Below are 20,595 nucleotides of genomic sequence, written 5' to 3'. Positions count from 1 at the left end.
ACTTTGAGCCAAAAAAATAGTTGTTGGTGAACTGGGTATGATGATGATGAAGACTGATAATGACCAATTATCCACCCTTCTTCACCCTAAGGTCCCGGCATGGGTTACAACATTAAAACACAATGTTTAAAAAACCCAGCTCAGAACAATTTGCAATTGCAGAAATAAGGTGGGTCTTAAAACTCTACACCTCGTGTCAAAAGCCAGGGTTAAGAAGTGCATTTTCAGCATTCACCAGAAGCTGTGCACCTCTGTGGGGAAGGCACGCCACAACTTAGGGGGCTGCCATAGATATCCAAAGTAACCGGGAGAGAGAAAGGAGCTGTGCAAGGATTTTGAAGCAGAGAAACCAGTACAGGAGATGATTATCTAACGTTTTGAAACAAAACGCCCATCGAGGGGTTTTCTTTTTATAGAGAATATTGTTTCTCAAGATATTCTTTACGCTTAATAACTGAGATATATATATATACATACACTTATACCAGTAACTGCCACCGACAACAAGGCTGCTTCCTCTCTCAACTTCACCCAGATTGGAAATAAGCGCAAGGCAAAGCGTCTGCAGTAGCTGTGGGAGCCCATGCAGTGAGGGCAGCGCTGGTGGGAGAGAGACTCACGCTCTCGCCAACTTGGGTTGGGATCCCTTTGCAAAGACATAAAAGGGATCCCGACGAATAGAGCCCAATGAGTGCCCTATTTCCCCCCAATGACCCGAACAGAGCACAACCCGCTTCCAATAACTCAGCTGGCCAGAGCATGTTGCTGCTAACACCAAGGTTGCAGGTTCGATCCCCGCATGGGACAGCTGCCTATTCCTGCATTTCAGGGGGTTGGACTAGATGATCCCCTGGGTCCCTCCCCGCTGGACAACTCTATGAAAAAAAGGGACCGTCTTGTTTCCCGTGGACTCGAAATCACAGCTCTTTGCCCAAGAGTCCGGGGTCCCCAACTTCCCCCTGGAGACCCCCGTGACAGAGGGTCCTTCCGCACGGCGAGAGGCGCCGCGTAACGTGTGAACGCGGGTCTGGGAGGGAGAGAAAGAAAGAAAGACACCCCACTGGAGAGAAAAAGTTAGCCAGCATGCCTTTTGGGAGGGTGGGCTGCAAAGCGGAGCAGCCGAGGGGAAGCCGCCTTACCTGAGCAAGGGATCTGGAAGGAATGGAGCGCTCCGCGAACCGGCTCTTTCTCGCTCCCTGGCAGGACGGCGGCAGAGGGGCTCCTGCCGCGCTCTCGGCAAATCCTCGCTTGCAGCTAGCGGGGCGCTCAGGGAGCCGGTGGGGCGCTCGGGAGTTTCATCCCTCCAGGAAGGCGGGCTCCATCCTTCCGCGCTCTCGGGCTCCGCTCGCCTCTGACTGAGGAGGAGAAGGGAGAGAGAGAGAGAGAGAGAGAGAGAGGCTGGGCTGGGCTGGGCGCGGGCGGAGAGGCAGCTCCGCGCAGCCAGAGACGCCCGCCTTCTGGAGCGCGCGCGGGCGCCTGGGCTGAAAAGGAGGCGGAGAAACCCCCCGCGCGCGCCCCCTGGAGGCATCGGGCAGGCACCGCGCCTCCCCTCGCCTCCCCTTTATGTTTATATTAAGCTCTCCGGTGTTTTTGTTGTGTTTTTTTCCCTCCTCCCCCCCCCCACCCCGCCGCACCTTTTCTTTTTTTTTGCTAGCCGAATACTCCCCGGGGGCCGTTTGCTTTAAGAATATACTGCCCGCTCAGTTAAAGTTCTTTCAAGTGTGTCAATTGCTAACAGGCTCAGCGCGAAGCTAAGTGGAGCTAAAGAGAACGAGAAGATGTGTGTTCTGGTTTCCCAAATGAAGGATCCGGTAGAATCGTAGAGTTGAATCCCTGAGGATCCTCTAGTCTAGCCCAACCCCCTGCAATGGGCAGCTGTCCCAAACGGGGATCGAACCTGCAACCTTGGTGTTATCAGCACCACGCTCTGAACCAACTGAGCTGTGCAAAAGGTAAAGGGACCCCTGACCATTAGGTCCAGTCACAAATGACTCTGGGGTTGCGGCGCTCATCTCGCTTTATTGGCTGAGGGAGCTGGCATACAGCTTCTGGGTCATGTGGCCAGCATGACTAAGCCACTTCTGGTGAACCAGAGCAGCGCACGGAAACGCCGTTTACCTTCCCGCTGGAGCGGTACCTATTTATCTACTTGCACTTTGACGTGCTTTCAAACTGCTAGGTTGGCAGGAGCAGGGACCGAGCAACGGGAGCTCACCCCGTCGCGGGGATTCAAACCACCGACCTTCTGATCGGCAAGTCCTAGGCTCTGTGGTTTAACCCACAGCGCCACCCATGTCCCTTGTGCAAAAGGTACTGTTTGTCCAAAAACCTCCTGGCGTTTTATAGGACTGACAGTTTTTATGAGGACGCTTTTCTTTTCACCCCTCCTCTAGCTCGGGGCTGGTTATAGCCCTGAGGGGGTGGGCAACCTGTGGCCCCCTGTTTCATTGTGTGTGGCCCTCAGCCGGATTTCATGGGAGTGGCAAGGAAGGGGAAGGAAAAAGGTGGCAGGAAAATAGAGCGTGGAAGAGAGAGAGAGAGAGAGAGAGAAATGTGTGTGTAAGAGAGAGGGAGTGGCAGAATAGAGAAAAGGGGGCTCGCCCCATTGACTTTGTGTGGCCTCTGGCAAAACACCTCCAAAGGATTATGCCCCCCAACAGAAAAAAAGGCTGCCTATGGAAGGGCTTCAGTCCTAGTCCTGGAAGAAATCTGAAATCCTCTGCACCTTTGCCAAACATTTGAATCAGCGTTAGGAGCCGTGAGGCAACATGCCACAACGTGGGAGCTCCTGGAGTCAAGGAATATAGCCTTAAACCTATGAGCAGGGCCTGCCATAAAACCTTTCTATCCCATGAGGTGACCAGCCCCAGGGATGCCTTCCTCGGAACATTACTGCATGTTAATGCGCCATGAAGGATATCGTGCCATACTATGGCATTCCAAAGCACGGTTTGAGGTGTTGGAATTAAACTCTAGTTCCCATTAGCAGAGTAGGCGGAAGTCAGGCTTGGGTCGTTTGACCCTTTAATTAGTTCTTCCCCGCCCCCTCCTTTGCAAGACACTCTTTTAAAGTTTAAATAACAGATAACTTTTGCTTAGTGTGCTTGCAGTTGCAGACAATGCAATGCCGGTGGATGTTTCTTACATTGCTAATACATCTGACGTAGATCAAACTATTGCAGCATCTCGGCTAACTCTGAGGCAGACAGCAGCGCAACACAACATGCCTGGTGCAGTAATTGTTAAGACTGTTAACTAACTGCCATAACTGAACCAATTGCCACAACTGCCACACAGTTCTTGCCATTAACCCTTTGCACATGCATTTTGGATGCTGACATCCCACATGAGGCGGGTGTGAGGAGCCCCAGCCCCAGGCCTGGGAGCTGGATCTGACTCTCCTGTCCTCTCCATCCTTCCCCTGGGACTCTCAACAGGCCATATCCCTCACTTGTCTCAAGCACTTCTGAGAGGGTGTGTGTGTGTGTGTGTGTGTGTGTGAGAGAGAGAGAGAGAGAGAGAGAGAGAGAGAGAGAGAGAGAGAGACTTGTGTGTGGCCTCACGTACAAGGGAATGGTGCACCCCTTTTGGTCTCTGGCCAAATATCGTTAAATTTGCGCATGGCAAGTTATGTTTATACACAATTTTTTTCCATGTGTTGCAAGTTGGTACATAACCGTGTTAGGAACATAGGAAACTGCCTTATACCCCATCCAAACATTCATCCATCTAGCACAGTACAGTGGTACCTCAGGTTAAGTACTTAATTTGTTCCGGAGGTCCGTTCTTAACCTGAAACTGTTCTTAACCTGAAGCACCACTTTAGCTAATGGGGCCTCCTGCTGCCACCGCGCCGCCGCTGCATGATTTCTGTTCTCATCCTGAAGCAAAGTTCTTAACCTGAAGCACTATTTCTGGGTTAGCGGAGTCTGTAACCTGAAGCGTATGTAACCTGAAGCATATGTAACCTGAGGTACCACTGTATTGCCTGCACTACGTTGCAATCTCTTCAGGGTTTCCAACAGGAGACATTCCCAGCCCTGCCAGGGAGATGCTGGAGATTTGAACCCAGAACCTTCTGCCTGAAATGCAAATACTTTCCCACTGAGCTGTGGATGGGACCTCACATGTGCCACCTCACATTCAAGGATGGCAGAATGATAACATACAAATGTTGGTACATTTGTACATCCATTTACAATGAATAAATGATTTGATATCCCTTAATGGACGCGGGTGGCGCTGTGGGTTAAACCACAGAGCCTAGGACTTGCCGATCAGAAGGTCGGCGGTTCAAATCCCCACGACAGGGTGACGGGGTGAGCTCCCATTGCTTGGTCCCTGCTCCTGCCCACCTAGCAGTTTGAAAGCACGTCAAAGTGCAAGTAGATCAATAGGTACCGCTCCGGCGGGAAGGTAAACGGCATTTCCGTGCGCTGGTCTGGTTCGCCAGAAGCGGCTTAGTCATGCTGGCCACATGACCCAGAAGCTGTACACCGGTCCCTCAGTCAATAAAGCGAGATGAGCACCGCAACCCCAGAGTTGGTCACGACTGGACCTAATGGTCAGGGGTCCCTTTACCTTTTAATGGTGCTGCCTCACCCTGCCTTGTGGTGGGCCTCGCCCTGCCTGGGTCTGCCTAGGCAAACCGCCACTCTCCCTAGATCTGTAGCAGCAAAGGTTTACTGAGCCCAGAAATACCACCTAGCCCATCCGCACATCCACAAATAATATATTACTTGGGAAGCCAGTTCCTCATGGGAAGAGGGCATGAAGCCGTGATGAATATTTCCCCCCCTGCCCTGGTGAATTCAAGCGCTTGGCAAATCCTTGTCACACTGGTTCTGAGCATGGACTTTGAGATGCATGAAGTGCAGGAAATAATCTGTAGTTGCCGTAGCCCACAGGATGATTGGTCACCAGAAGGCTTCCACAGTAAGGGGGGAGAGACATGCAGCAACAACAACAACTTGTAATGGAGAGCCAGCCTTCCCTGCCAGCAAGCCCTCACTCTCTAATGAGGATGTATTAACAACTGCCAGGATTTTATCTCACTTTATCTTATAGCTGGAAACACATTAAAGATTCGTCTTAGTGCAGATAGGCAGCACATATGGAAATAATGCTTTTTCACTGAGCATGTGGCATGATTATTGAAAGTAGACTAAAACCCTCACACAACCTCAAAGATGTACAAGACCCGATGAGCATCTGCAAAAAATAAACATAATTCCCTGCTGTAATTCTGAGTGAGATTTACATCTACCTGTAACAGTTCCTCCTAATCATCGGTTTCCTGTGTATTTTCCCCTTACCTCCTTCCTGTACCCATTACTGTCAATGTACAAGGCGGTGTTGTCTTCCTAGTTCCTTATTTAGAACACCTACGGAGAAACAGCTTATGGTTTTAACCATTTCTGATCTTCAGCAGCAAAGTTCATTTTCACATCTTGGCTTTGTATACAAGATGTCAGAGGTTAATAACACCAGGGACATCAATTTCATCATAGTGCCCTAGACTAGTCCTATCAGAGGAATATGAATATGATGACTAAGGAATGCGAAAGAAAGAACAGATTTTCTTAATTGGCAGCGCAATCTTAACCATGTCTACTCAGAAGCAAATCCTTTTGAATTCTATTGGAATTATTCCCAGTTCAGTGGAATTAGGATCCTATCATTGTAGCTCAAACACATTTAGCCAGTGTTTGGTCTGTATATATAAGCCTAGGTTGTTCATCTTCCATAAATCTTTCTTGTGATTAGAGCACAGAATTGAGTTTCTGAATGTCATTGACATAATATGTGCCATAAAATCCTAAAATTGTGGAGTTGGAAGGGACCCCAAGGTTCATCTAGTCCAATCCCCTGCAGTGCAGTAATCTTTTGCCCAACGTGGGGCTCAAACCCACAACTGAGACTTAGAATCTCTTGCTCTACCAACTGAGCTACCGCTTCAAGCAGTCCCAGCCTTCCTGGGTGTAGCAAATGCAGCCTGTGAATGGGGTGATTTGGGGTATGTAGCGAGGACCAAAGACATGCCAGCATACTGTATTTACACAGCCACTGCATTCACAGAACTACCTGCCCAGAACTTCCTGGTTACAGTTGTTCACCAGGAAACAGCATGAATAGATATCAAATGTATTGGGAGGATTGGCTCTTCCAGTTGTTGCTTTTTAAAAAATACATTTCTGTCTCTCATGGTTTTGCAAGCATCTGTGCACCACAATTACCCTTTTCTTTAAAAGAGGAATGCACAGCTCGGCCGTTGAACTTTGCATAGGTTAGATCCCATGGTCAATCCTTTGAAAAGTCCAGGACCCTGGAGAGCAACTGAGTACTGAGCCAATGGAACTGACTTAAGTCAAGTAAAAGGAGTTTCTCGTTCCCACACCCTTCCTGTCCCTTATTTGCATGCATCCCCCCCACCTTCCACCATACCACACCTTGACATAGAACAAAAAGCAGCTCCAGAGGTATAAGGGCAAATATCAGGTTAAGGATTAAGCATGCTGCAAACTGAGTAGGTTATTCAATCAAACATGTATATCACCAATGCATGTTAGGTGTTGCTTCCTCCACTTCTTCCCTCTATCTTTCCATGCCTATATACTTTGTTTTTTGCCCTTTTTCAAACTGTATAATCTTGTATTTCAAAGCAGTTGCTTAGTCACATTCACCATGCCCTTGCATCAGGCAGGGGTTCCGGTGGGAGTGTGGGCTGAATTCTGGCTTATGGGACCAAACTGAACACAAGAACCCCAAGAACTACCAATGAGTGCTAGGTACAAAAGTTGTACAGTTCGTATTAAAGAGCAGGGCACCCCTGAGCACATTCTGAGCTTAGAGATTTGTTTTCTGTGTGAGATCAGAACTCACAGTCCTTTCATATAAAAGTCCGTCCCTGGTTAACTTCCTTCATTTAAGCTGCCCAATTTAGACAGGAAAAGTTGTTTTGCTATCATTACTGTTGCTGATCTATCACCCCAGAAATTGACTATAGAGAATACAAATCTACCTTCCACCAACTACTAATCTAGTGCATATTGTTCCAGAGAAATACTGGGGGGAAATTATAGACAAACACAACGTGCTTCATGTTAAGTATACGACCATCATTTAACTGCTCCAAAAGGAATATTTTTAAAGCATGCTTCCTGTCTTTGCTTGTCTCATAAACCAGCCTGGGGATGGGGGTGGCAGAGCCACAGAGCCTAGACATTATTATGTATAGAAGAAACAGCCTTGAATCTCACCCTGTGGTTATTTATATATCACTCTGATATGCTTCTCACCAGCTCGACTCTTTGCTAGATTTAACTGCTAAGTCTCCATCCAGCACTGCTGAAGAGATAGAGATCAGGTTTTCCTCCCCACCAATAGGATGTTCAGCTGTTCCAAGGAAGAAAGGCAGAGGAACCAAAAATACCATCTTCTTCCTGTGGGTGGCATCAAAATATCTTTAGTATACAAAAGGTTTGTTCTGAAAGAGAGACAGAAAGCGGAGAGAGGGAGAGAAAGATTATTTGGGAGAGAAAGGTTTCTATTTTTGCCAGTGTTCTCACATGACTTTTTAAAAAATAAATAATAAAGTCATTTAAATTAACACAACAATTTTAAATAAATCAGTGCCACAATACTACACGCATTATGACTATCACCTTTCGTCACGTACTATGTAAGTGATGGGACGCGGGTGGCGCTGTGGGTAAAACCTCAGTGCCTAGGACTTGCTGATCGCATGGTCGGCGGTTCGAATCCCCGTGGCAGGGTGAGCTCCCATCTTCGGTCCCAGCTCCTGCCCACCTAGCAGTTCGAAAGCACACTTAAGTGCAAGTAGATAAATAGGTACCGCTTTATAGCGGGAAGGTAAACGGCGTTTCTGTCTGCTGTGCTGGTGCTGGCTCGCCAGAGCAGCTTCGTCACGCTGGCCACGTGACCCGGAAGTGTCTCCGGACAGCGCTGGCCCCCGGCCTCTTAAGTGAGATGGGTGCACAACCCTAGAGTCAGACACGACTGGCCTGTACAGGCAGGGGTACCTTTACCTTTACCTTTTCTGTAAGTAATGAGGAACTTCAGGTGGAGGGGCCAAATGTGGCCCTCAACTCCTCCCGGTCTGGCCCTTGAGACTCTTCATTGGCCACCCCCTTCACTGGCCATGCTTTGATAATGCTTCTGGAAAGTAGAGAGGGGTCTGTGGATGTGTGTAGAAACTAGCCTACTATACAAAGCTAAAACTTACATTTGCTCTACCCACATATGTCTCTGCTCCTTGCCCACCGCTGGGATGTGGGGCCCCAGGAAGTCCCCTAGAAGGGAATGTGGCCCTCAGCTGGGAAAAGTTTCCGTTTCCCTGTGCTATGAAGATTTTGCAAGCAGAGTGCTGCAGAAAAGTATCTAGGGAAGGAAGTACCCAATGGCAATGGCCATTGCAATGCACTGGTTCCGTCTGAATGCATTGGGTTTTCTCAGGGATCATCTCTACATCAACATAATTGCTTACACGGTGGTTTTTAGGGGACAACTACAAAGGGGTAGTTTTTAGGGACTAGCTTCAAATGGTTGAACCCATTGTGAACACATTGAACCTCAGCTGTCTGGCAGCTTAAACAGTGGTCTTTAGGCATCATATCCAATGGACTAGAGCCACAAGGGTCCCTCAAATTTCCGCCAGCAACACCTGCACTGCAATGGTCCATCATTGTAGACATAGGAATACATTGGACTGAGATTGAGAGACCCAGACATAAAACCCCGCAAGTGTATAGACCTAAGAACGAACCAGAAGCAACCTTTCTTATTTTAGTCATGCTACATTCAAGCAAACTTCTGGAGAGAAATGTGTGGAAAGACAAGCACAGGGGGAACACACAATGCTCACCCATTAGGGCATACCTCTCCTGGTATGCCCCACGGAGGACCTCAAGGTCCATAAATAGCAACATCCTAGTAGTCCCAGGCCCTAAGGAAGTTAGATTAGCTTCAACCAGAGCCAGGGCCTTTTCAACACTGGCTCTGGCCTGGTGGAACACTCTGCCTCATGAGACCAGGGCCCTGCAGGATCTGATTTCTTTCCGCAGGGCCTGTAAGACAGAGTTGTTCCACCTGGCCTTTGGCTTGGAGCCAATTTGATTCCCTCCCCCTCTTTCTTTTTTCTTTCTCCTCCTGTGATGAGCCTGCATTTTAATATTTTAATGTTTTGATATTTTAATATTGTATTCATTCAACTTGCTTTTATTATTGCTTGTAAGCCGCCCTGAGCCCAGCCTTGGCTGGGGAGGGCAGGGTATAAATAAAAATTATTATTATTATTATTACTGGGCAGGGAAACTGGTGCCTCCAGAGCTTGGACTACAGCCTCTCATATAGAACTCAAAAACACCCACAAGGCTGCAGGATCACCATCCCTGCTATGAGGGGAATAGTTGTTACAATCTTGGGGTAAGGGCTTTAGGTTCTCATAGGCGCAGCACATTTCCTACATTTCCTAAAAGGCTAAAACAGCAGTGAGGAACCTGTGCCCTCCATATTTTTGTGGGACTCCAACTCCTATCAACCCCTGTCAGCATCGCAAAGGGAAGAGAAGATGGGAGTTGTAGTCCAATTACATCTGAAGGGCCCCCAGGCCCCCATCCCCGAACTAAAGTGCCAATCCCAACTTAACATATTTGCTAGGGGGCAAGCCCCATTGAGCACAGTAGGGTTTACTTCCGAGCAAACATGCATAGGACAGGTCAAGGAATGTCAGGAGGAGGTGCCAGTCTCCAGGAAGGAGCAATTATTTTGAAGGCCAGGAAGGGTTTTGAGTTCCCAACCCCAAGTCCCTTGTCTCATGAGGTTCTGTAACAAAGTTTCTGGGGTATATTTTATTTAGAAAGATTTAGAGACTGCTTATATTACAAAACTCTCAAAGCAGTGTGCATCCTAAAACCCACAAAACTGTTAAAAAAAACAAGCATGCGTGAAATGTTGTTGTTCAGTCATTTACTCGTGTCTGACTCTTCGTGACCCCATGGACCAGAGCATGCCAGGCACTCCTGTCTTCCACTGCCTCTCGCAGTTTGATCAGACTCATGTTTGTAGCTTCGAGAACACTGTCCAACCATCTCATCCTCTGTTGTCCCCTTCTCCTTGTGCCCTCCATCTTTCCCAACATCAGGGTCTTTTCCAGGGAGTCTTTTCTTCTCATGAGGTGGCCAAAGTATTGGAGCCTCAGCTTCACGATCTGTCCTTCCAGTGAGCACTCAGGGCTAATTTCCTTAAGAATGGATGCATTGGATCTTCTTGCAGTCCATGGGACTCTCAAGAGTCTCCTCCAGCACCATAATTCAAAAATGCATGAAATAGTTCCCAATAAAACACAGATAAAATCAGGAAAACGATACGTGCAGCAGATTCCTCCTTTTCTTGCCAAATATCAATTCGCCAACAGAGCAACACAAACTGGTTTGTAAAACTAAATTTAAACATCAGCTTGTGACTCAGAACATGATGCTGCCATCTGGCAAAAGCGTTGAAAGTCCCACAGCAAGAGCAGATGTATCATTCATGTTTTCTAAACCAGGGTCCCTTGGCCTCTTCCATAGTTGCTTCCCATATTATGTGGAAGCGCCAATCGTGTGGGCTTGTCCTGATCCCCTTGATCTGTCCCGTAAGCCTTCTACCGAGTGAGAACATCATCAGCCTAGCTCAGAATTGTCTACATTGATTGGCCGTGGTTCTCCAGGATTTCGGATAGAAGTCTCTCCTAGCCCTTCCTGGAGATGAACCTGGGATCTTCTGTGTGCAAAGCAGATATTCTGCCACTGAGCTATGTCCCACTGCACCTGTTAATAGTGGCAAAGAAAAATAACAAAAAATAACACCCATCATTCTGCCCGGACACTGAGGTCCAGCTCTGAGGGTCTTCTGGCGGTTCCCTCACTGTGAGAAGCGAAGTTACAGGGAACCAGGCAAAGGGCCTTCTTGGTAGTGGTGCCCGCCCTGTGGAACACCCTCCCACCAGATGTCAAAGGAAAAAACAACTACCAGACTTTTAGGAGACAATTGAAGGCAGCCCTGTTTAGGGAAGCTTTTAATATCTGAAGGACTACTGTATTTTAATATTTAGTTGGAAGCCGCCCAGAGTTGTTGTTGTTGTTGTTGTTGTTGCTGCTGCTGCTGCTGCTGCTATCTTCATGGTGCTATCTAGAATGAGATTACATTCTGAAGTCCTTGATTTAGACTCCTTGCTGGACTCAAACTCCCATCAGTCCCAGCCAGAATGGCCAATGGACAGGAATGGCAGGGGCTGTAGTCCCCACAATATCTGAAGGATCAGAGGTGTCCCGTCCCTGCCTGCCTTGGACCTTATCTTCAACCTGCTCTGTTTCCCAAAACCTGAACTATTGACCCTTGTACTGCTGAGGCCACCATGCAGAACATAGCACCATGGAAGCCATCTGCAATATTCTGTTTTAGAAGCCTGATCTAGATTGATGTGTGACTGTTGATTTTACTATCCCCTTCAGTTAATTAAAATAAAAGCACCTGTCATGCGACAGAAGTCTTTTCCAGCTGACAAGTCTTTCATTTATTCTTATGAACCTGGGGATCAGTGTTATCCCAGGCAGGGGGAAGAGCAAGCTGGGTTTTTCCACTCGTAAATCACCCTGCTTTGGAATACATAGAATCTAGCTGTTTCACAGGCTGGCTAAGAGACAGAAGACAAAGCCATGGCATGCAGAGGGATGCAGAATTATACCCAAGGCAGAAAAGCATCCCAATCCTCTCATCAATTTGGCAATAACATGCTGAACAAACAACTGCCCTGAGCTTCTGCCAGTGCATCCTTGCTTGTGTGGGACTCAAAGCCACAATTTGAATTAAAAAAGACAATCAAGAGCAAGAAATATTGGAATGATGGGACTATGATTACCTGTCATGGAGACTAGATAAATCACTTTAGAGTTGCTCTCATGGCTTTTGCCTTCACCTGATCCCCACAGCTAAATTAGACCTACAACATTCAACTGTTGCCTGATATTTCATTTCTCCTTACACATATTGAAACAGTCAATTTGAATACAATAGTGTACGTGGCCTTGAGGGGTGTGTGGGGTAGTTCCTCTGGTGGGGAACATGTCGTGCTCCTTCTGGGGTAGTTTGTCCACCTTTTGTCCCCGCCCTGCACTCACCTCTCACCTGTGGCTCCTAGAAGCTGTCAGCATGCGACAGCAGACACACCTTGGGAACGGCTTAGACTGGCTGGCTTCTTCTTTGGCGATCACTCGTAGCTGAGTAAGATTACGGTTTTAACAATGAGTCACTAAGTGACTGTGGAGGCCAATTCTGGATCCACACGTCCTTCCACAGTGGGGACATTGGTTTCCAGGCAGGAGCTGATCACGGTGTCGATTTGCCAAGCGTGCCTTCCTCCTAGCACGTTTCTCCCTTGCATCCTGAGTTTGAGTGTCTTCAAAGCCCATGACACCTTTGGTAAAGGCTGTTCTCCAACTGGAGCTCTCGCAGGCCAGTGTGATGAGGGTAGCCAAAGGCTCTCCTTCTGTGAGTTAGGGACTTTGCCTGCATGCAGAGACAGGCTCCAGAGGGTTGAGCAGATGGGACCAATGGTCAAGAAGGCAGTTTCTGCATGTGCTGTAGAGGGAAGCGAGGGGCAGATGGGGCTCGGCAGCCTGGGAAGATAGTCCATCTAGGAGAAGGAAAACTCTATCCTAAACCTCTGCTGCCTTGCAGAATATCTTCCGGAGAAGAAAAGGCTGAGGAGTAAACCCTACACAAATCCGGGTTGGAGTCCCTAAGGCGGTTGAATGGTGCCTTGTATGCCTACTTATTGTAGCTCCTGCAGCCAAGCTGATGCCAAACATATTCCTCTGATTTCCTTTAGACCACATCAGTGAGGCTGAGAGGGGGGTTGTCATCTGGGCAGCCCAGGACCTCCATACACACTGCCCAGGCTTGCGCCCTTGGGTGTAATTAACTTTGCCTCCTTTAATTCCCACCACCATTCCTCCATTTTGGGTAAAAATACATTCTTCCATCCATGTCCATATTAAAATCTCTCCACTGTGCTCACATACTGGAATAAAAGTCCATTTTTTTCTTATTATACTGTATAGTAGTACCTCGGGTTAAGAACTTAATTCGTTCCAGAGGTCCGTTCTTAACCTGAAACTGTTCTTAAACTGAAGCACCACTTTAGCTAATGGGGCCTCCCGCTGCCGCCGCACCGCCAGAGCACGATTTCTGTTCTCATCCTGAAGCAAAGTTCTTAACCCGAGGTACTATTTCTGGGTTAGTGGAGTCTGTAACCTGAAGCGTATGTAACCCAAGGTACTGTATATCCTTTAATTTATGCCCAGTTCCATATGCTCAAATTCCATTTCCTGTTGTTGTCCATTTCCTGTTTTTATGACAGTGAACCTGGGACGTTTTTCATTTAAAGCAAATTCTCTATCACTGATCTATGACCTTTTACGGAGTCGAAAAGACTAATGAGATCAAAAGAATCCAAAGGCCATCCAGTCCAACCCCCTGCAGTGAAAGGCAGGGCCACTCGCTTTTCAACTTTCTGCACTGACACAACTGAGATCAACCAATGCAATCCAGGCAGTTAAAAGCACAGAATCATGCAAACAGTGCAGGCAAATGCCTCTAGAGGGAAAACCTAAAGACGTAAAATGAAGTGGACTTTTATTTCCCTGCACCTTAGTTTATCATTCTTACCACATGCAACCCTTTAACAACAACCTCATGAGGCAGTTGCAATATTATTTTCATTTTATAGACTGCAACCTGAAACCTGATTTAATATAAAATTGACAAGGTGGTGTAATTCTGCATTGAAGGCAAGGTAATTCATAGGCAAGGGAGATCTGAGGTCAGCGTTCAACCCTTTCCCCAGAAGATCACACCAAGCCAGTCACAGAGAGTGAATACCCCTGTGGGAGCTCTATAAAGTGAACATATCAAGAAGGATTATCATTGCAGCACAGAAGTTTTTCTACACAGAGCCTGCTGTAACTTTTGTAGCAGGTTTTCTCCTGGTGAGCATTTGACCCAGAATCCAAAGGCCTCAAAGGAACTCCAGAGGTGTCGAATTCCATAGTTTAACTATTCACTGTCTGTTGTCTGTCCCAAATCTTCCCATGTTCAGCTTCGTTGAAAGTCCCTGAGTTTTGGGCCAAGGGATGGAAAGATCATGAGGCTCCAAAAAATAACAGATCGGCAAATCAAATTACAGGAATTGGTGGAGACGGCTCAACTGACTAGTAAACTCAAAGCAAAAATTTGCGGAAAAATGGGATGGTTATAGAAGATATGTTCAAAAATACAATAATAGTTTTGACTCCATGCTAGCATTTGAGTGATAAAGGAACTAAAAGGAGGTGGACAACAATTAAGGATTTATTATGTTTTCAGAATGTATTAGAAAAATTATATAGAAAGGTTTATTGTTTTGTGTACATTCAAATGTAAGATAAAATATATGCAGAGGGACTTGACAGGAAGTCAAAGTTGAAGAAAAGATTTTGTAAGATAAAAGGGGGAAAATATTTACTTTCATTATTATCATTTTGTGTGTGGGTGTGGGTGTGTGGGTGTCTGCACATATGTGTGTTGTATTCAATGTTTGGGAGGAAATAAGACGGTAAATAACAAATAACAAACTAAATATCAATGTATGTAATTTTTATTTCTTAATTATATTTAGTGGTAGTATGGCTGTATTGTTTTTTGTAACATAAAATCATTCAATAAAAATTATAAAAAAAGAAAGGAAAGAAAGTCCCTGAGTTTTGGAATGACTTCACTTTCTTCTCAATGTGCATTTCTCTCTCCTCCCCCTTTTATAAAAACCTTTCTAAACTAGCCTTCAAGGAACCATTCTGGCAATGACAGCCAAGGTGGTTCCTTGGGGAGGACCAGGAAATCCCCTCCCCTGTTGTAGTGATCCTGTTCAGTTTGCTGTAACTGTAAATAATAAATGCAGTGGCCGAGTTCAATTCAGTGCTTGTGTCCGTCTGTTCCTTCCACATGCAAAAGGAACACTTGCAACAAATGAACAATGGCTATGCATTCTTTTGCTGCCTATTGTTGTGCTAAGGTGGCAGATTAATCCCTGCTGGGGTGATCATTTTATTGAATTTAGGGGACAGGGGAGGGAAGATGAGCTTGGGTTGCTAGGCAACTGTAGGATGCCTTCTCCAAACCATGTATCTCCTGTAGAACTTGGCTGGAGAAGGTTTCCTGGCATTAGCTAGCGACTGCTATATGATATTGAGAAATAAAATACGCTCTCAGGTAGCAGAACAAGTTAAAGGATCTTCACCATTGGTTATTCGTGGGAAATGTAGCTTGTTGTTAAGAAGACGGCATGTAAAAGCGCACTTTTACCCCAGTCTATACAGAGAACATAGGGACGTGGGTGGCGCTGTGGGTTAAACCACAGAGCCTAGGACTTGCTGATCAGAAGGTCAGCGGTTCGAATCCCTGCAACAGGGTGAGCTCCCATTGCTCAGTCCCTGCTCCTGCCAACCTAGCAGTTTGAAAGCACGTCAAAGTGCAAGTAGATAAATAGGTACCGCTCCGGCGGGAAGGTAAACGGCATTTCTGTGCACTGCTCTGGTTCGCGAGAAGCGGCTTAGTCATGCTGGCCACATGACCCGGAAGCTGTACGCCAGCTCCCTCGGCCAGTAAAGCGAGATGAGCGCCGCAACCCCAGAGTCGGTCACAACTGGACCTAATGGTCCGGGGTCCCTTTACCTTTATACAGAGAACATGGAAGCAGTTGCAGCATTTCTCAAGACGTATGGTGATAGCCTGCCCATCGCAGTATTAAGCTATATAAGGAAGTGTGTTATTTCAGCCACCTTATTGCTTGTGTTTACTCCCATTCCCCACTCCTCTTACTGCTTGGGCCACGTCATTCCACCTGCAGCGCTGCTAGCCTGTCCCATTTGTCAAATAGCACCTGATTATGTCAGCTCCGTGCTATTGCCTTGAAGGAAAGGAGTTGTATAGGTAGTTTAACAGTCATGATCTACTGCTTTTGCTCTTCCAGAGCGCCTGAGCTGGAGAAATAAAAGCATATTTTATGAAGAATAATGGCTTGCTTTGAAACACCCTGGCACATTCTGCTAACTTTCCACACACAACGGGGGTTATTTCTCTTTCCTCCACAGGGCCGGAGCCCACATCATGAAAGAGGTTGCTGACAGAGGAACCCTTGTTATTCTAAGCTTATTATCGGAAACCTCAAGGACATATCCAGACAACTAAGATTTAAGAGCATAGATTTCCTCCTTCAAGGCATCTAGTTCCTAGTGATGGGGAAATCTGTAAATTTCAGTGTCTCTCGTATTAATTATTATTATTATTATTATATCTTAAATTCAGTTTGCCACATCCCTTTGGCCATTTGGAATATATTGTTTTACATATATTGGGGAAAAGTGGACTTGACTTTTGAGAGGAACTGCCTTTTCCTTTGTGCCACATTGGAAGAAAATGACATGCCATTTTTTTCCCTCCAAAGATACTACAAACCATTAAAAAATAAATAAAAAGTTATATCATAATCCTACAGATATAAATGTCCCCAAGGGAATCTCCTCTTTCTGATAATACCATTTACATGGTTTTAAAAAGAAGGACATTCTGTTTAAGGTGGATGCATCAATGGGCAATAGGAACTTCAACTTTGCCCTGCTGTAAAATGTCACATACTTCAATTTTGTGCATGGAAGACTTCATGCATAAGTGTGAATGGCATAACTCCCTGGGGTCTATGTCGTTAACTAAGCTTTATCAAGACTTGCATTAAAATTAAATAGGTGACAAATTTGCTACATCAGAAGGGTTCACTTTCAGTTGCTGAGTGCAGGAAGAACATCCTGCCCTATTTTCTTCTTTCATTATTTTTTTTAAAAAAACATTTTGATTTCTTTTCATAGAGCAGCCTGGAGAAAGTTCAGGAGGTCATCGTAATACTTCTAATTATTACCAGTAAAGGAATTAAAGGAGCCACAACCAAATGCATGCATGTTGTTAGGCTATATTTTCCACAGCCAAGCCAAGTGACATTTGTTTGTGTGGCCAAGGAAAGAATCCTAGAATTCGTTCCCTGGTCCACCTAGTCTTCTGGCAATGGAACAAATCTCTCCACCTCTTAGCTCCGAGGACACACCAGTAGACTCTGCAGGTTGGTCTACAGACCCTTTGAGGACTGAAGAAAATGCTGAGAGAGAAAAAGTATAGATGTGGAAACCCCACTATCTTAAAAGACCTAATGACTGCAGAAGAAGGCACTGGCTTCATAACTGCCCGGAAGGTTGCATTTGTGCGTGGGCAACTTGGATGTTTGATATCAGCTTCAGGAGCGCTATCCATGGTCCTGAACCCTCACCCTGCTCCCTTTCAAACTGCTGAATTTCCTTGTCTTGTCATCCTGAGAAACTGGGATCTGGCTTTGCCTTGGCCATCATCTCTCCCCTGTGATGGGCATCCCCATGGATCCTGACAATGGTCACAATCTGCAAGTGGGTGACTTCCCTGCCATGGCTTTATCTAGCCACAGTAGGACAATGTGTAGGCATAATGTGTGGGCTCTATGTACCTGGATTGTGTATACAAAGCAGAGCTGACTGCTGACTCTTCCCTTTCTGACTTGATTGTCTCAATTTCATCTTGCTTCTGCTCTTCACCTGAGTCTACCTTTCACATGATATCAATGTTATTCCCTTTTACCAATGGTGTACTTCTGATGTTTTTGGGTGGTGCTCTTCTAATGCTGTTGGGACGCGGGTGGCACTGTGGGTTAAACCACAGAGCCTAGGGCTTGCTGATCAGGTCAGCGGTTCGAATCCCCGTGATGGGGTGAGCTCCCGTTGCTTGGTCCCTGCTCCTGCCAACCTAGCAGTTCGAAAGCACGTCAAAGTGCAAGTAGATAAATAGGTACCGCTCCGGCGGGAAGGTAAACAGCGTTTCCGTGTGCTGCTCTGGTTCGCCAGAAGCAGCTTGGTCATGCTGGCCACATGACCCAGAAAAAACTATCTGTGGACAAACATCAGCTCCCTTGGCCAGTAAAGTGAGATGAGTGCCGCAACCCCAGAGTCGGCCACGACTGGACCTAATGGTCCCTTTACCTTTACCTTCTAATGCTTCTTGGGCTACAGGTCCGATCATCCACGACCACTGGGCAGGACCGATGGGCACAGGAGTCCAACAACATCTGCAGGGCATCATGTTGATTTGCCCTTACCTTTGACCGGGAAGGTAAACAGCGTTCCGTGTGCTGCTCTGGTGCCGGTTCGCCAGAGCAGCTTCGTCACGCTGGCCACGTGACCCGGAAGTGTCTGCGGACAACGCTGGCTCCCGGCCTCTAGAGTGAGATGAGCGCACAACCCTAGAGTCTGTCAAGACTGGCCCGTACGGGCAGGGGTACCTTTACCTTTTACCTTTGACCAATCATGTTGAAGGAATTGGAGTGCATAAGCAGACAAAAGAAGTGTCAGCCTCATTCTGGGCCATATTATTTTACATCCACATGTTGGGAGCTGCCTTTCTAGAAATGAAATCAATTTTTTTTAAGGATGTGTCATTAAGAAAAGGATGGGGGAAAATATCCTACAGGAAGTCCTTGCTGTTGCACTCTTAGTCACCTGTATCTAATGCTGCTGAGCTGGTATTTTCTACCAAGTTGCTGACAACAGCACCTGTGCGAAACAGGGAAGACTTAAAGGGTACTGTGATATTCTCCCTCATAATCATCACCAATTTTTTTTTTAAATGAGGAATCTCTCTCTCTCTCTCTCTCTCTCTCTCTCTCTCTCTCTCTCTCTCTCTCTCTCTCATGCCTGTTTTAGCTTTTCCAGAGTTCAGAACGCGTTGCCAGGGGCTGTCCTGATTCTTCATATTAGGCAGATCACATGCAAAGAAGGCATTTAATCATTTGCCTGAAAACACCCTTAAAAAGAACCACCTCCATTAGCTAAAACTTTCTCTCAGCATGAAATACTGAGATGTCTGTGTCTAGTCCTCAAAATAGCAGCTGTACAGCTCAGTGCAAATAGCATCTTTAAAAGAAATCAGAACTGCTTTATTTACTTTTGATCTTTTCCTGCTCACTTCAGGTCAGCCCTCTTTCTTTCTGCACTCCTTACTCTTCCCCCTTCATATTTTGTCTTCTTATGTTAACTTGTTTTTTCTCACATTTAATTTTCTCACCTGCCAACCACATTGTGTAGTATCTCCCAACCCAACCCTCTAATAATAATAATAATAATAATTTTATTTATAACCCGCCCATCTGGCTGGGTTTCCCCAGCCACTCTGGGCAACTTCCAGGAAAACATTAAAATACAATAATTCATCAAATATTAAAAGCTTCCCTAAACATGTTAAGATAACAGTCCACTCCTGTCTCCTACTTGCATTAACAGCAACAAAACCTACAATCTGGAGTGGAGCTCAAGGCTGAGCTTGTACTGAAGAACCAACCACCTCACTGTTCTTTATTTTATTATTAGTTAAAAGTCCAAGTTGTACACAGCCAAGGTAATTAAATTCCTCACCAGAGAAAGCTGAAGTGCATACCTGGAAGTAGCCAAATAGTATTGAAAAGATCAGCAACTGGATATAATCACCCACCCCACATCCACTAACTCTGGAAAAAGCCAAATATTCATTGTCATTTCACCATTAAATGACTAGATACTTAAGGCAAGGCAAGGAAAGGAAAACCAGTGAGTCTCAGGGTGCTGAATCCTGCACACCATGGCAATTCTTGTGCTCATGAAATATTATCACAGAACAACATACAGTGGTACCTCGGGTTAAAAACTTAATGTGTTCTTAACCTGGAACTGTTCTTAACCTGAGGTACCACTTTAGCTAATGGTGCCTCCCACTGCCGCCGCGCTGCCGGAGCACGATTTCTGTTCTTATCCTGGAGCAAAGTTCTTAACCCGAGGTACTATTTCTGGGTTAGCGGAGTCTGTAACCTGAAGCATCTGTAACCTGAAGCATCTGTAACCCAAGATACCACTGTATACAGTCCTCTTACTGTACCAGTGCTGAGGGAAAACTCATTCACAGCAGAACAAATCTGCTCCTCAAAATTCCTCTCAGTGTTCTTTCTGAATATTTGAATGTCTGCCAAATATATGACAGCTGTTTTTGGCACCCTTTGATATTTCTCTATCCAACAGGGTTTGAGATTTGACATTTAGCACTTGATGGCTGACACACAGTCATTTATCCCAGGAACTTCCAAAGGATTCTGAGACACAGGGCAGTGGTGAGCCACACTTGGCCCACTGTGAACTGGATATGCACCTCCTAGATGCATCACACTCATCGTTCCCCTGTACATTGCACATTGCAGGGAAAAGTCAGTCGTGTTGGGCAAAGCAGTCTGCCAGGGCAGCAGCCTGTCCAACATTATTCATTTGATAAACTCCCACAAACCCAAGACGGTTTGAAAATCAATGGTTAGGGCCAGCCCTAGATATTTAGCTGCCTGAGGCAGTGTACAAGATCGTTGAATCAAACTGTTCCTAGTTTGAATTGCAAAATGGGAAGATTCACCAC

The 20,595-nt window shown here is 46.1% G+C and overlaps 1 protein-coding gene and 1 long non-coding RNA gene across 6 annotated transcripts in view; both read right to left on the bottom strand.

Annotated features, from left to right (window-relative positions):
* LOC310745633 overlaps window positions 1-4,224 on the bottom strand; it is a 233,552-nt gene extending 229,328 nt beyond the window's left edge. The window contains exon 1 of the long non-coding RNA XR_014540255.1: window positions 3,981-4,224. This is a non-coding gene — a long non-coding RNA (uncharacterized lncRNA). The remainder of the gene's footprint in view (window positions 1-3,980) is intronic.
* CPNE4 (copine 4) overlaps window positions 1-20,595 on the bottom strand; it is a 246,331-nt gene that overhangs the window by 186,219 nt on the left and 39,517 nt on the right. For 3 of the 5 annotated variants that reach the window (XM_083578069.1, XM_083578070.1, XM_083578071.1), the window contains 2 exons: window positions 7,299-7,442; window positions 1,140-1,355 (listed from right to left, as the gene is read on the bottom strand). The gene's annotated coding sequence lies outside the window, so the exon portion shown is untranslated. Of the gene's footprint in view, window positions 1-1,139; window positions 1,500-7,298; window positions 7,443-20,595 lie in introns of those variants that run through there. The other 2 variants (XM_083578073.1, XM_083578072.1) reach the window with 2 other exon arrangements.

Source organism: Podarcis filfolensis (genome assembly GCF_964270895.1).
Source record: "Podarcis filfolensis genome assembly, chromosome: 12".
Taxonomy (NCBI): Eukaryota; Metazoa; Chordata; class Lepidosauria; order Squamata; family Lacertidae; genus Podarcis; species Podarcis filfolensis.
The sequence above is the reverse complement of the archived record's forward strand: the minus strand, read 5'-3'. Positions and strand labels throughout refer to the sequence as shown.